The 12,777-nt window shown below is 35.8% G+C and overlaps 1 protein-coding gene across 15 annotated transcripts in view; it reads right to left on the bottom strand.

The window, feature by feature from the left end:
• The window catches only part of Gulp1 (GULP PTB domain containing engulfment adaptor 1), a 280,193-nt gene that overhangs the window by 256,296 nt on the left and 11,120 nt on the right, over positions 1-12,777 (bottom strand). The gene's annotated exons all lie outside the window — the stretch shown is intronic.

The raw sequence follows: 12,777 nt of genomic DNA, 5'->3' as shown, positions 1-12,777 counted from the left end.
GGGGAAAAAAAAAAAAAAAAAAAAAAAAAAAAAAACACTAAACATCTGAAACAATAGCATGAGGGCATTTAAGCAATAAAGAAGGTTAAATGGGACTGGCAACCAAACACAGTGTAAACTACTTTCTGTGCCCCAAAACCTTTTGTGAAGAAAAGAGATAATAAAATAGCTCATAGGTTTGTTGTGAGGGTTTAAATGACTTAATACACGGAAAAAGCACTGGGGCTGGAAAAAGTGCTGATAAAGGCCCTGAGACATTGCAAACACTCAAGAAGTATTAACTATTTCAATTATTTATGGTAAAATTTGAATAATGTTCTACAGTTTTTCAAATAGCAAACAGAAACTCCAGATAAAATGATTTACAAAGGTGTTAGATGTTCTACAAACTAAGTTTTATTGGAGTATATTATCTTATCTTGTGGCAACAACCAGAGAGAGGCAGGAAGAGGTTGTAGAATATGCAGAAAACTTAATAAGTCATGACAAATAGAGAGGAAGAGAATAAAGATATAGGGCATGCTTAGCTGGGGTTGTGGCTCAGCAGTAGAGTGCTCTCCTAAAACCTGCAAGGTCCTGGGTTCAATCCTTAATACCACATAAAAATAAAGGTATTGTGTTCAACTACAACTAAAAAATAAATATTTTTTTAGAAAAGATATAGGACATGCTCCCCACACATGCACAGAATAACAACTGGAGAAAAACTATACAGGAAAAAGTTTGACTCTAATATTTCAAAGTAAAAATAAATGCTTCTCAAGAACAAAGATATTCTCCTACTTTACTATGCTAGTTTATTGAGGGATTCTTGTTCAGAGGTTTCTTCATCTATCCCCAATACCATTTTATATAGACAGATGAAGTGTCCTGATGAAGGTTATCAAGCTGGGTGGCAAGAACAACACAGAAGATTCAAGAAAGTCCATAACTAAAAATGCACTAAAAACAACTTTCCAGAAAATGCTGGAAGACATCATGTTAGCACTAAATCCAGGAATGATATTTCATCAAATTAATTTATAATGATTCTTTCATATGCATTTCTTCTGTTTCTTGTTCCTTGTTATGAAAATTTAAAAGAAAAAAAAGCCTTAGCTATACTTTAAAGTCCTTGTTTCTTAAAGAAAAGCAAAGACATGCCTTGACAGAAACACAATAACAAATCTAGGTATGCTAATTTTGAATTACATTGAAGGAGCTGTCTGAGAAGACATCTACACAAGTGGACTTAGACATCTACATGAGTGCTGTATTTCCCTCAATTCTCACTTTTCTATTAGAAATATTAAGTCAAAAGAAAGTTTAAGAAAAAAAATGTTTAACATCAACCACACTTAAGATATGAATGGATTAATAAATGAATAAACAACACAAATGTGTATATATTTATAATGTATAATGCTTTTAATAAACTAAAATTATATATTAATAATTTTCATTGTAAAATAATGACATTTTTTCTAAAACTATTACTGTAACTTTTTATTAAATAATGCTCCTCATATTTAGTTCTAGGGATTTCTACTTATTTTTAATGATTGGTCAAATTCAAAATGGTATCAGGATCAGCAACCCTCAACCTGAGGTCACAAACAGAAAGAGGCAACTCCACAACACAGTTTTTTACCTTTAAAACGAGTTTTGTAGAAACAATGCAGATATTGCCTTGGAAAATCAGGCATAACAGAGGATGTTTCACTCAGCTCTTTCACAGCTGTGACTAAAAGAGCCAATCAGCACAATTGTAGAGGAGGACAAGTTTATCTGAGGGCTCATGGTTTCAGAGGTCTCAGTCCACAGACAGCAGGCTCTATTTCTTAGGACACAAGGTGAGTCTGAACATCATGGCAGAAGAGTGTGGCAGAGAGAAGCAGGTCACATGATAATCAGAAAGCAGAGAGAGAGACTCCACACTCCAGATACAAAATATATACTCAATAGCCACACCCCCAGTGAACCACTACTTCCAGCCACACCCCATCTGCCTCTAATTATCACTCAGTGAATCCCATCAAGAATCAATTCACTGATTAGGTTAAGGCTATAACCCAATCATGTCTTCTCCAAACTTTCTTGCATTGTCTGACACGTGAGCTTTTGGGGGACAGACACCACATTGAAACCACAACAGAGGGAAACCTATAATTTCTCATCATTTGACCAAGGACTGAAGTTCATTTTACTAAGCCTATGAAATATGTATTCATTTTCTGAAACAGAGCTGTGTAAACATGGAAAACCACAACCAAAAAATGAACATGAAGCTCTGGCCAGCTGAGCCAGTCCATTCTAGAAATAGTTGATGAATATTAGGTGCAATTTGGTCTTTAACACAGAATGGTTCTTTCAAAATATTTTTCAAGTCAGTCTTATCTTTTCCATTCCCTGTTAAATAGCAATAACATAGATTTTGATTACCTCTTCCTAAGAAGGGCAAGATGTCCATTTGGCATAGAAACTTTTGGTTCGGATTTTCCTCTTGGTGTATATTGCTGGCTTCTAAGATTCCATTTCCCCTTAAATACCAGTGTTCTAGAGGATCTGAACTCATGGCACTAACAATCACCTCCTTTTTGATTACTCCTAGATCTTCATCTCCATCCCAGGAGCTCCCTCTGTTTCCAAAAGGCATATCATAGGGTATCTTCCCCTGAGTGTTCCCCAAACATTTCAAACTCAAAAATCCTTAGCTTTTCCTTTTAATTATGTTCTCCATCTTATTGTCTTGGTGAGTTTTACCATAATCTAGTCCATCCTAGGTCTATAATCAACATATAATCCTCCCCATTTCTTGTCCTTGAAATACAAGCATCCAATCAACCAACAAGTTCTAAAAATTAAACATTACACCAATTCATTTTTCTTCCATCTCATCGATATCTCTTAAATCGGTCTTCTTAAATTCAGGTCTTTCTCATCTCTAATACGTATTATTTTAATATTTCCTTCCTTAGATCTATGACTTTATACTCATAAGTCTTCCCTCTGTCTTCCCCAAAGGTTTTGTAATGGCAAATTTTCTCCTTTTATTTTGCTCTTATGATGCTTAAAAATCTTGATTGGTCCCTACAGGTCACAGCCAGAGAACTCTAACAGAGGCACATGTCCACTTAGGGAAATACAACATCAAGCTGAGGAGTATGTGAAGTGGCAGGATTAATACTTAATTGTCCTAGAAGATTGGCATTGCTGTATTGTAATGAAAACATAACAATCTGACTTTAAAACAAACTTCATGGAGTAAAGGGCCATGAATTTAATATTTCAAAGGAACCCCACGTGCAACAGGCAGATTAAGCATGTCTGTCCATGTTTCTCTCCCATTAAGGGTACTTTGGAATATAGTGCATTAGCTGGTATATAAGAATAAAGTTTAATTACCCATTTAAATTTCAATAATTCCAGTTGGAATTTGTACATCTTTTCTATGCAACGGCTCAAGCTATGGGACACTCTTCTACAGCAGCCGTGATGACACACAGCTGTTCAGCTCTTCTCCAAATAGATTCAGTAACAGGGCATCATTGATGCATAATCAATCTTGATTCACTGTCAGAAGCTTTCTTTCTTGTATTGACAAGGAATTTCAAGATAACAAAGATTTCCTCTTAACACAGACCCCTTGGTGATGTTACATATTAAAAAAAAAAAAAAAAAGAAAGAAAGAAAAAAAAACAGGATTGAAAAGAAAAATACCAATGGATTCAGACTGTGAAGAGGAACAATTTCAAAAACAACAGTGTAAAGATAGAAACATTAACTCTTCGTTGATTTTCAGAAGCTTCATGTGGTCTAATAAAGGAAGGACGAGGAAATCTGATGCTACATGCCTCCCAAATACAACAGAGACAGCATGAACTCTAACAACCTTGAGGCCAAGAGAGGGCACAGATGAGGGGCAACTACATGAAAATTTATGGATGTCACTGTAGATGCTAGCTTTTATACTTCCCAGCAATGCATACAAAATTCATATCATTATCTTCATTTCACATTCAAGAAAACAATTCTGAAGAGGCTGAGTATCTCTGAATTTCCTAAGCAAAGATCCCTTACGCGGTCAGTGATGGAGCAGGGTGCAAGACTTCTCACCATGGGAACATTTGATAAGGGGCCTGGGTTGATCAGTATCTCAGTCTTCAACAATTCATCTTGGGCATTCTGTAACATCCTGCAGACCACAAGCTTCACTTCATCTTTTCTTGCAAAAATTTAGTACATAAGATATACGGGGTAGATAAAAAAAAAAAAAAGTAAAACAAACTTCCAGTGGCTTTCCGCTTTGTGGATGTCTCTCTCTCTCTCTCTCTCTCTCTCTCTCTCTCTCTCTCCCTCCTCCCCTCCCTTTCTGACAACATATTTTTGTCTTTCAAATTTTAACCAGGGAGGATTTTTTTTTAAATGTTAGAGGATAAAAAGGTAGAAACTAATTTGTGCAAGGTTTTCATTATAATAATGAGAATTAGTGTATTAAAGACTTTTCTGATAGTTTTCCTGTGTGAATATACAATACAAAAACGCAGCTTTCCCTGAGTCCTTGATGGAAATAATGCATTTTAAATAACAAACCTAAAACAAAAATTCTGTCCATGAGGTCTAATTTACTTTAATGTCTATTTGGATGTCAGGAATGAACTCAGATACAACTTTTTCCATAATCAAAATTAGCTGAGTCCACACACATGTGGATGCTAATGCATGCAAACAGGAAATAATGACCTAAAGAATCTATATTTTAGGCCTCTAGTAATCATGAACCTAGCTATTGGATGGAAAATAAATCAAATCTTGAAAGGACTATGATTGACAAAGCAAAGGGTCACAACGGGCACAGGTGATACCCAGTTTATAATGTACTCATCTTTTCTGGGGGCTCAGACAATCAGCTGTCTACTGGTGAAAAATCACCTGGCTCATGGTTTTGACAGAAGCCATAGCCAGATGATTTATGTCTCTCTGGTTACTAATTTTCTGTGTAGATTCAATCAATCCACAACATTCCACATGTATTTTTAATTGCACCATGAATTTGAAATCATGAAATATACAGGATTCTGCTCTCAAGTTCTTCCTGCCCTCATACCAGTACACAGACCTAAATCTACAGCTGAACATCATGGCATATTATGTGAAAAAAAAGAGAAATACAATGACAAACAAGTATGTAGCACATGATCACAATTACAATTGAAAAACATTTAAATGTCATCAAAACAGCCAGGAAGACTAACTTTTTTTTTTTTCCTTATGCTAAACTTCAGTATTCTTAAATGTGTTTCAACAGTATATAACTGAGAAAAAAGTGTGGATTCGTATATGTAAAAAACTTAATAGTTTTCTCCTACATAATTTTAAAAATAGGGTTTCTTACTTTGATTTATATTAATAATTTTATATTAAAAATCTCTTTCTACCATATTTAATTTATTTTAAAAAAATTATAACAAGATCAATGGCACATCCCATCAGCTTATGAGGCTGGGGCAGGGAGACTGCAAGTTCCAAGCCAGCCTCAGCCACTAGGGCAACCCTGTCTCAAAATAAAAATTTTTTAAAGGGGCTGGGGATATGGCTCAGTGGTTCAACTCCCATACCAGTTAAATGTATGCAATGTTTTAAACTAGTGTGTATATTTTTTGAAAATGTATAACTTTTGATTTGATTGAGATGGTCAACACAGATAAAAATTCTATATCCCTCTAATTTTTTATCTTATATAAATAACAAATAATGTAGATTAGTATATTGAAGTTGTTCCACTTGTATTTATCATCAGAAAGTCATCTTGATAAAAAAGCATATTTTAATCATAAGGGAAACAGTATATATTTAAATATAATTATGAAAATTATACTTTATATAATAAAACCAGCCACCATTTTTTGACCACCTGCAAAATGCCAGCCACTGTGCTACATGTATTAGATATGATGTTTTTAATCCCTCAAGAATGTTGCATGTAGTTTTTAGCTGTGCTATGTTGCAGGTTAAGAAAGAGAAGAAGCATACAATTGATTTACCTGCCAAAGGACACTCAATTTGTAAATGGTAAGTCCTATCTATGAAGAAAGCAAAGCTCAGGCTTTTTCTGGTACAACCTTAGGTTTTATATTGATCATACAGAACTATAATGATATACATAAACACATATTTGAGATATTAAATATTCTAAAATATGAAGTGCCAGTTTTGTACTCTATAGTAAATAAAATATGCTCACGGCACGTAATAGGAACATGAATATCTGCTATCAATAAACTTACTTGTATAATAAATAGAATCTCATCATCCTCCCACAGTGAACTCATTATATTTCTAAGTGTTGTAGACCCTATACATTCATATTTTTGAGCCCCAGCCCAACTCTGTGATGGCATTTGGATGTGAGGACTTTAGAAAGCAATTAGGTTTAGAAGAGGTCATAAGAGGACCCTAATAATGGGATTAAGGTGCACTTATAAGAAGAGACACAAGATAGCTTGCCTTCTCACCCCATGTATCTTTGCTGCCACATGAAGACACAGAGAAGTCAGCAAGACAGGGAAAGACCTCACAGAACCCAATCACACTGGTACCCTGATTTTGGACTTCCATTCTCTAAGAAAATAAACTTCTGTTTATGCCATCCAGCCTGTGATACCTTGTTATGGCATCTTGAGCTTACTAAGTCAACAAGATACACAATGAAACAGCTCCATAGGTGCCCACAAACCTGCTGGTCAGATGTGGTCATGATGCCAAGTCCCCTGTGTTCTCTACTGCTCAGCTTCCCATCTGCCCATTTATAAAGAAACAAGTATTTGCCTTCTAACAGCTCCATCCCAAGGATGCAATTCTTCATGCTCCCAAACTTATACATCTTTGTGGTGCCTTTTCCTATTATTAACACGACAAGTGTTGACATTTAGAGTTTAATTGAAAAGTCTTAAGTAGGACTGATTTCCAAAACCCATGTGAAACATTTATCCAGCACACTGACCTCTCAGTTTCTCAACTCTGTATACCCAGTCATCTTCCTCTATTACATTCTTCAGGCAAATCATACACTGCTCTTCTCAATTGGAACAATTACCTCTGACATCAAATATTCTGAACACAGACTCTCTCCATTTCTAAGCCTCCTTCTCTCCCCTTACCAATGTTTCATTCCTCTCTCATTGTGTTCACTTAGGAAACTAGTCCCTCAACATTGTTTAGAATTCTCATATGCCACCCTACTTTACATTGTTTCTTTTTCTCCACAGTGGCTTATGTGAAAAGTAGGTCCACATTCTCACTTATCTAAAGGTAGATGAAACTAAGGAAAGGTCCCCCACTTCAAAGGGTAGGCACCCTTGAGTTCACCATAATGCCCACCAGCCAGCATAATATGTATATGCTGTATGTCTACTTGCTGATCCCTAAAGGCATTTTATTTGCCAAATCTGCTGTAAGCATAAAGAAGTCTCTTTCATATTGAAAACCCCCCCGGAAGTACAGCAAGTTCCTTTTCAGTTTCCATACTATGCCTCCTTTTCCATACATAGTTATGCCATGAAAGAGTTGTTTTCAGTGTTGTTTCAAATACTCAAGCACATGCACAATTCACCACACACACAATTCCCCCCAAATTGTTTTCTTCAAGCAGTCACCCATGACTTTCATGTCAGGCATAATAGACTCAATTTTTCTTCTTTTCTTTTGTTATTTTTTTATATTTTATATTTTACCTTCCTACACTATTTAACAATTTTGATCCCCCATTCCTTGTCATAAGACTCTTTTTTATGTTAGCTTCAAACGACATCACATCCTCCTGCATTTTCTTCTTCCTCACTGTTCATTTCTCCCAGTTACTCATAGGATTTGCTTTTCCTACTTCTGACCTCAGTTGTAGACTTTCTTTTACAGTAAGCCATTGCTTTTATTATTCTCTAAATCAAAAAACTCATATTTGTAAACTGAAAATTAAAACCTTCATATACGTACAAAGTTATACCCATACTCACATAAGCACCACATATGCACCACATAACTACACCTGGTCAAATTTTTTAGCTAATACTATATATCCAATGCCTATTGATCATCTAGAACAGAAAGATCCATAGGCAAGTCAAGATGTTCTCAGATTTAAAATCATTCTTTTCCTTCAGTAATTCTACTGGGATTTATTTTGTTAACAAATGATACAAATAGTCTTCCAAACAGGAAACTTTAGAATATAAACATTAACACCATTCTCCCACCTACCTTCCACAACTACTAGCAGATAAACAAAGAACTCATAATTCTTTTCTCCTAAATATCACTGGAATAAGCTCTTTTCTCATTGTCATCACTGTAAACTACACTGTCTACCTTCTCTTGCCTAGACATATAATCAATAATCCATGTTATTTGTTTCCAGATCAGACTTAGCCTCACTGGCTTCCCCTCTAGCAATTTCTGTCTCTTTTCCTTCTCTATTCTCTACCTCTACTCTTACAGTCTTCTCATTCTATTGCTGAACCATATACTCTCTCCTCCTGTAAAATTACCTACACACCTAAAACACTCTTACCTTCTCATTGTGTTCAAGAAACCTCTTTTAATAACCAGACTATATCAAATCCTTTGTCGGTAGAACCTTCTCAAAAAAAAAATGATAAAATAAACTGCTCAAAGACAGACAACTCTGAATATAATATCTTGATTAAAAAATTGGTTTTAGCTTAAAAAACTATTTAAACAAACATAAAGACTATCCTAAGGAAGAAAATGTTCTTTGAGGCTCTCCAGCCATCCTCTCATTTAAAAAAAAAAAAAAAAAGTTATCAATATACAAGTTCATGTTAGACAACTAGAAATTGTTAATATTAATGATGTAATAATATCTTAGACCTTATTTACTATAGCCCTATAATTTGGATAGATGGGATAATAGGATTAAGAAAATGTCAAACTGTCTCACTGTGGTAGCCTTTCATCACTATAATAGACCCCTGAGATAGTCCACTTACAAAGAGGAAAGGATTATTTTGGAGGTCTCTGTCCATGATCAACTGGATCTATTATTTTGGGGCCTGTAGAGAGGCAGAATATGGTGGAAGGAGCACATAGCAGATTAAAACCACTCACCATGTGGCCAGAGAGCAAATAAGAGAGAAAAGAAAAAAGCAGATCCCATGACCTTCAGGGCATGCCTCCAAAGCTCTAAAGATATCCCTTCTTGCCCCAGTTCTTAAAAGTTTCCATAAGCTCCCAAGAACGTGTTCTTAGGGAATAAGCCTAAAAAAAAAAACAAAAAACAAAAAAACAGGCCTTTGGGAGAAATTTAAGATACAAATTGTACACTCACCTAGCATTTTAATTCTCCTGACAAATCAAATTAAACAAAAGTCATAACATTTGTAGACACAACTTAGTCAATGAATTAAATTTTATATTTTATTTTCTATTTCTATCCATTTAAGTAGGGTAACATGGAAAAAAAAAGGAATCTTATCACATGGGAGTTCCAATTCACTAGGCTTAAAAGTAAGAGATGAACAGCTAATTTTGCTATCGCATTATTTGGATACTTATCCTATTCCTCATTTTTATCTAGTATAGCCAAGTTGTATTTTCTAATAAAATTTCCAAAGTAGATCATCAGATTTGCTTTATGATAATCTCCATACCAAGTGGCTTTTATTCACATTCAACAACCCCCAAGAATGTGGCCCCCTTTTAAACCAGAGGAAGGTCACCAGAGGGCACCTCTATTATGTAAGGGTAAAGGGAAGCCCTGTGACAATCCCTGAACAACATTTTCTAAAAGAACAATAATCCTCTGAGAATTGCAGAACTTTGTATCCTCTGGTCTCTCTTGTCTAGCATTCCCTCTGTGGGGACTTCCTCAGTTGCTATGACTTAAGGTCATGATCTCATGGATAAAGCATCTCAAGCATGTTTATTGCATTCTTATGCAAAAACAAAACAAAAAAACTAAAATGGACATCTCAATCATAATGATGCAGGAGGTCTTATTACCTTGTAAATGTCTTCATCAATAACTGCTTCTTAGATGTGACTTTCATTTTCCTTTGATATTCGAGTTATTGGCAATGTCTCTCCCAGCCTACAAGTTTCCAGCATCCACCCCCATACCAATTCTAATATGCTACCATTCATGACCAATGTTCCAGTCACCACACTGCTTTACTGCAGGCTTTCAACATCTGTAGTGTTCCCACCCACAGTCTCACCAACTGCTCTCCCTCATCTGCATTGCCCACACAACCTTCTTGCTCTCTATTTCTCACACCCCCACATTCTCAACCAACCTGCTTATTGTGAAACTTGCCTATTCTTTTAGACTGTTATTTGTTCCCAGATTCATTTGACTATTTCAGTTCAGGAGCACATTAATATCCTATAATACATTTCACTCCTGATTTTGTCAATTCTGAGCTTTGGATAATTCCTACTACCTTTATAACATGAGAACAAGGAGTCACATATATCTCCATAGTTTAAGATATTACATTACAAAAACTAATATGCTTAATGCTAAGTCATCAAATATGCCAAGTCAAAAAAAATTCAATTGCTAATAATTCCAGTGAACTAAAGTTTTATAAAACTAGTGTTTAAGAAAAAAAAAATTCATGATACTTGCTAAAGAATAGTAAGGTAGGCTTTATTTAGGATCACAACAATAGGTATTGAAAAACCAGCCTCTACCTCAGAGCAAAGCTTGTCCAAGGAAGGGACATCACCTTTGTCCTTGGAAAGACCCACAGAGCACTCCTAGGCACATTCCCACCCTGCTAAGTGGTTTATCTACAAGTAACAGGAGAGATCTGCTGTGCCAGGTGTCCTGACTCAGTCAGGTTAGGTGGGGATCATAGCAACCCCCTAGCAGCCACCAATCAGCATGAGACAGGGAAATACCTGGGATGCCAGATGACCCTCCCAGTAGTTTATGGTGGTTGATAACATTGGGAAACCATGTAGTTCAGCATGAACACCCCTCTTGGCTTAAACTAATCAGTTCAAATGAATCCCCCTCTTGTAGTAACCAATCACCCCTCCCCAACTTGTTCCCGCCAGTGAATGTGCTAATCATGTTTTAGAGTTGTTATTTGATTTTCCCGTAGTGTGTGATGATTTGCTAAGAGATGCTATGATGTATGTGGGGGTCCCTGCTTTCTCCAAAGAATGTATAAAACTGCTGCAAACCCTAGGCTAGGGCCTCTCAGCATCACCAGTTGCTGTGTGTGCGCGAGGAGGACCGAGCTAGCTCGCAATAAACACCTCTTTGCTGCTTACATCGATCTTGGTCTCTGGTGGTCTTTTGGGGGTCCCGAATTCGAGCATAACAGTATAGGGATCACTGTGATGGGACTTTATAGTGGGGGAGATTAAACTCAAGTCCGAAACAGATCAAAGGAAACTGAGAATGCATAGCCAATGAGCAGAAAGGAGAGCCACAGAAGAAAAATTACTATGAGGGGACATTACAAGTGACGGAGCATTCTGACTAAGCCAACCTAAAAGGATTCCTGCTGAATGCAGGCCAGGATGATCAGACATCACCCAGGAGATGTTATAAAGTAAGTGTTATGGTTTAGATATGAGGTGTCCCCCAAAACCTCATGAGTGGGATGATGCAATCCCCCAATGGGGATTAATTGGATGATAACTGTAGGCAGCTAGGTGTGGCTGGATGAGGTGGGTCAATGGGGGCATGCCCTTGAGGTTTATATTTTGTCCCTGGTGAGGAGGGCCCACACTCTCTCTCTGCTTCCTGGTGCCATATCCTGAGCCACTTTTCTTCACCATACTCTTCCACTATGATGTTCTGCCAAATCTTGAACCTGGAGCAATAGAGCTGGCCATTTTATGGATTAAGATCTTATTGAAACCATAAGTCCCCAAAGAAACTTTTCACTCTCTAATTGTTCTTATCAATCTTTTGATCACAGCAGCAAAAAAAAAAAAAAAAGGCTTTCTAGAATAGTAAGGAAATAAATTAGAAACAGAAAATGATTGATTGATATTGAGATGGCTTAGCTGTTCAGCAGGATTCTTATCACATCTGGACAAACACAGAAGTTCAGAAGGTATTAGTGGGGAAGAAGATGGAGAGAAACTCTTATTGATCACTAATTATAACTTGAAAGTCTGTAATTTTAATACCTCTTGGAATGGATCTACAGTTCTATCTTTCTTTAATTTTCCTTCCATAAGGTTTACCTTTTATATTTAAGTAGTTATAAATTAGCATTAACAATAGATTACAAGTTATAAATTACTCAAACCAGGCATTGAGATTTCTTTAATGTTTTTGATGTATATGTAACATTTTCAATAAAATCAACAAACAGGGACACAATTTTGTGAACTGATTTATATTTCATATGGACCCAATCTCTATTGAATTGTGTATTGTCTGACCTGTTAGATTGTTCCCAGGTTTGCTTCACTCTGTTTTCTCCTTAATTTACTCATCTCAGAATAAATTTGGTTAGTAATATGACTGCTCTATTTACTGTATTAAAAATAACTAATATTTGTTTATTTTAATAATATTTTTATAGATGAATCATACTAACTACGTAAAATATTTACAAAATTCAAGTGCCCCTGAACTTTCTTTAATAATTAAATTACTACTGCTAACAGTTCTAAGATGATTATTCACAAAATTAAGACATAACTTCTATAATTAGAATATTTTCTATTCTAATTAATTACAAACTCTTTTCAAGTTGGTTTGTAAAAATAAAGAAATTCATCTCACTCAGCAATAATTTCAGAAATATGGTA

Source organism: Marmota marmota, unplaced genomic scaffold, assembly GCF_001458135.2.
Source record: "Marmota marmota marmota unplaced genomic scaffold, marMar, whole genome shotgun sequence".
Lineage (NCBI taxonomy): Eukaryota > Metazoa > Chordata > Mammalia > Rodentia > Sciuridae > Marmota > Marmota marmota.
The sequence above is the reverse complement of the archived record's forward strand: the minus strand, read 5'-3'. Positions and strand labels throughout refer to the sequence as shown.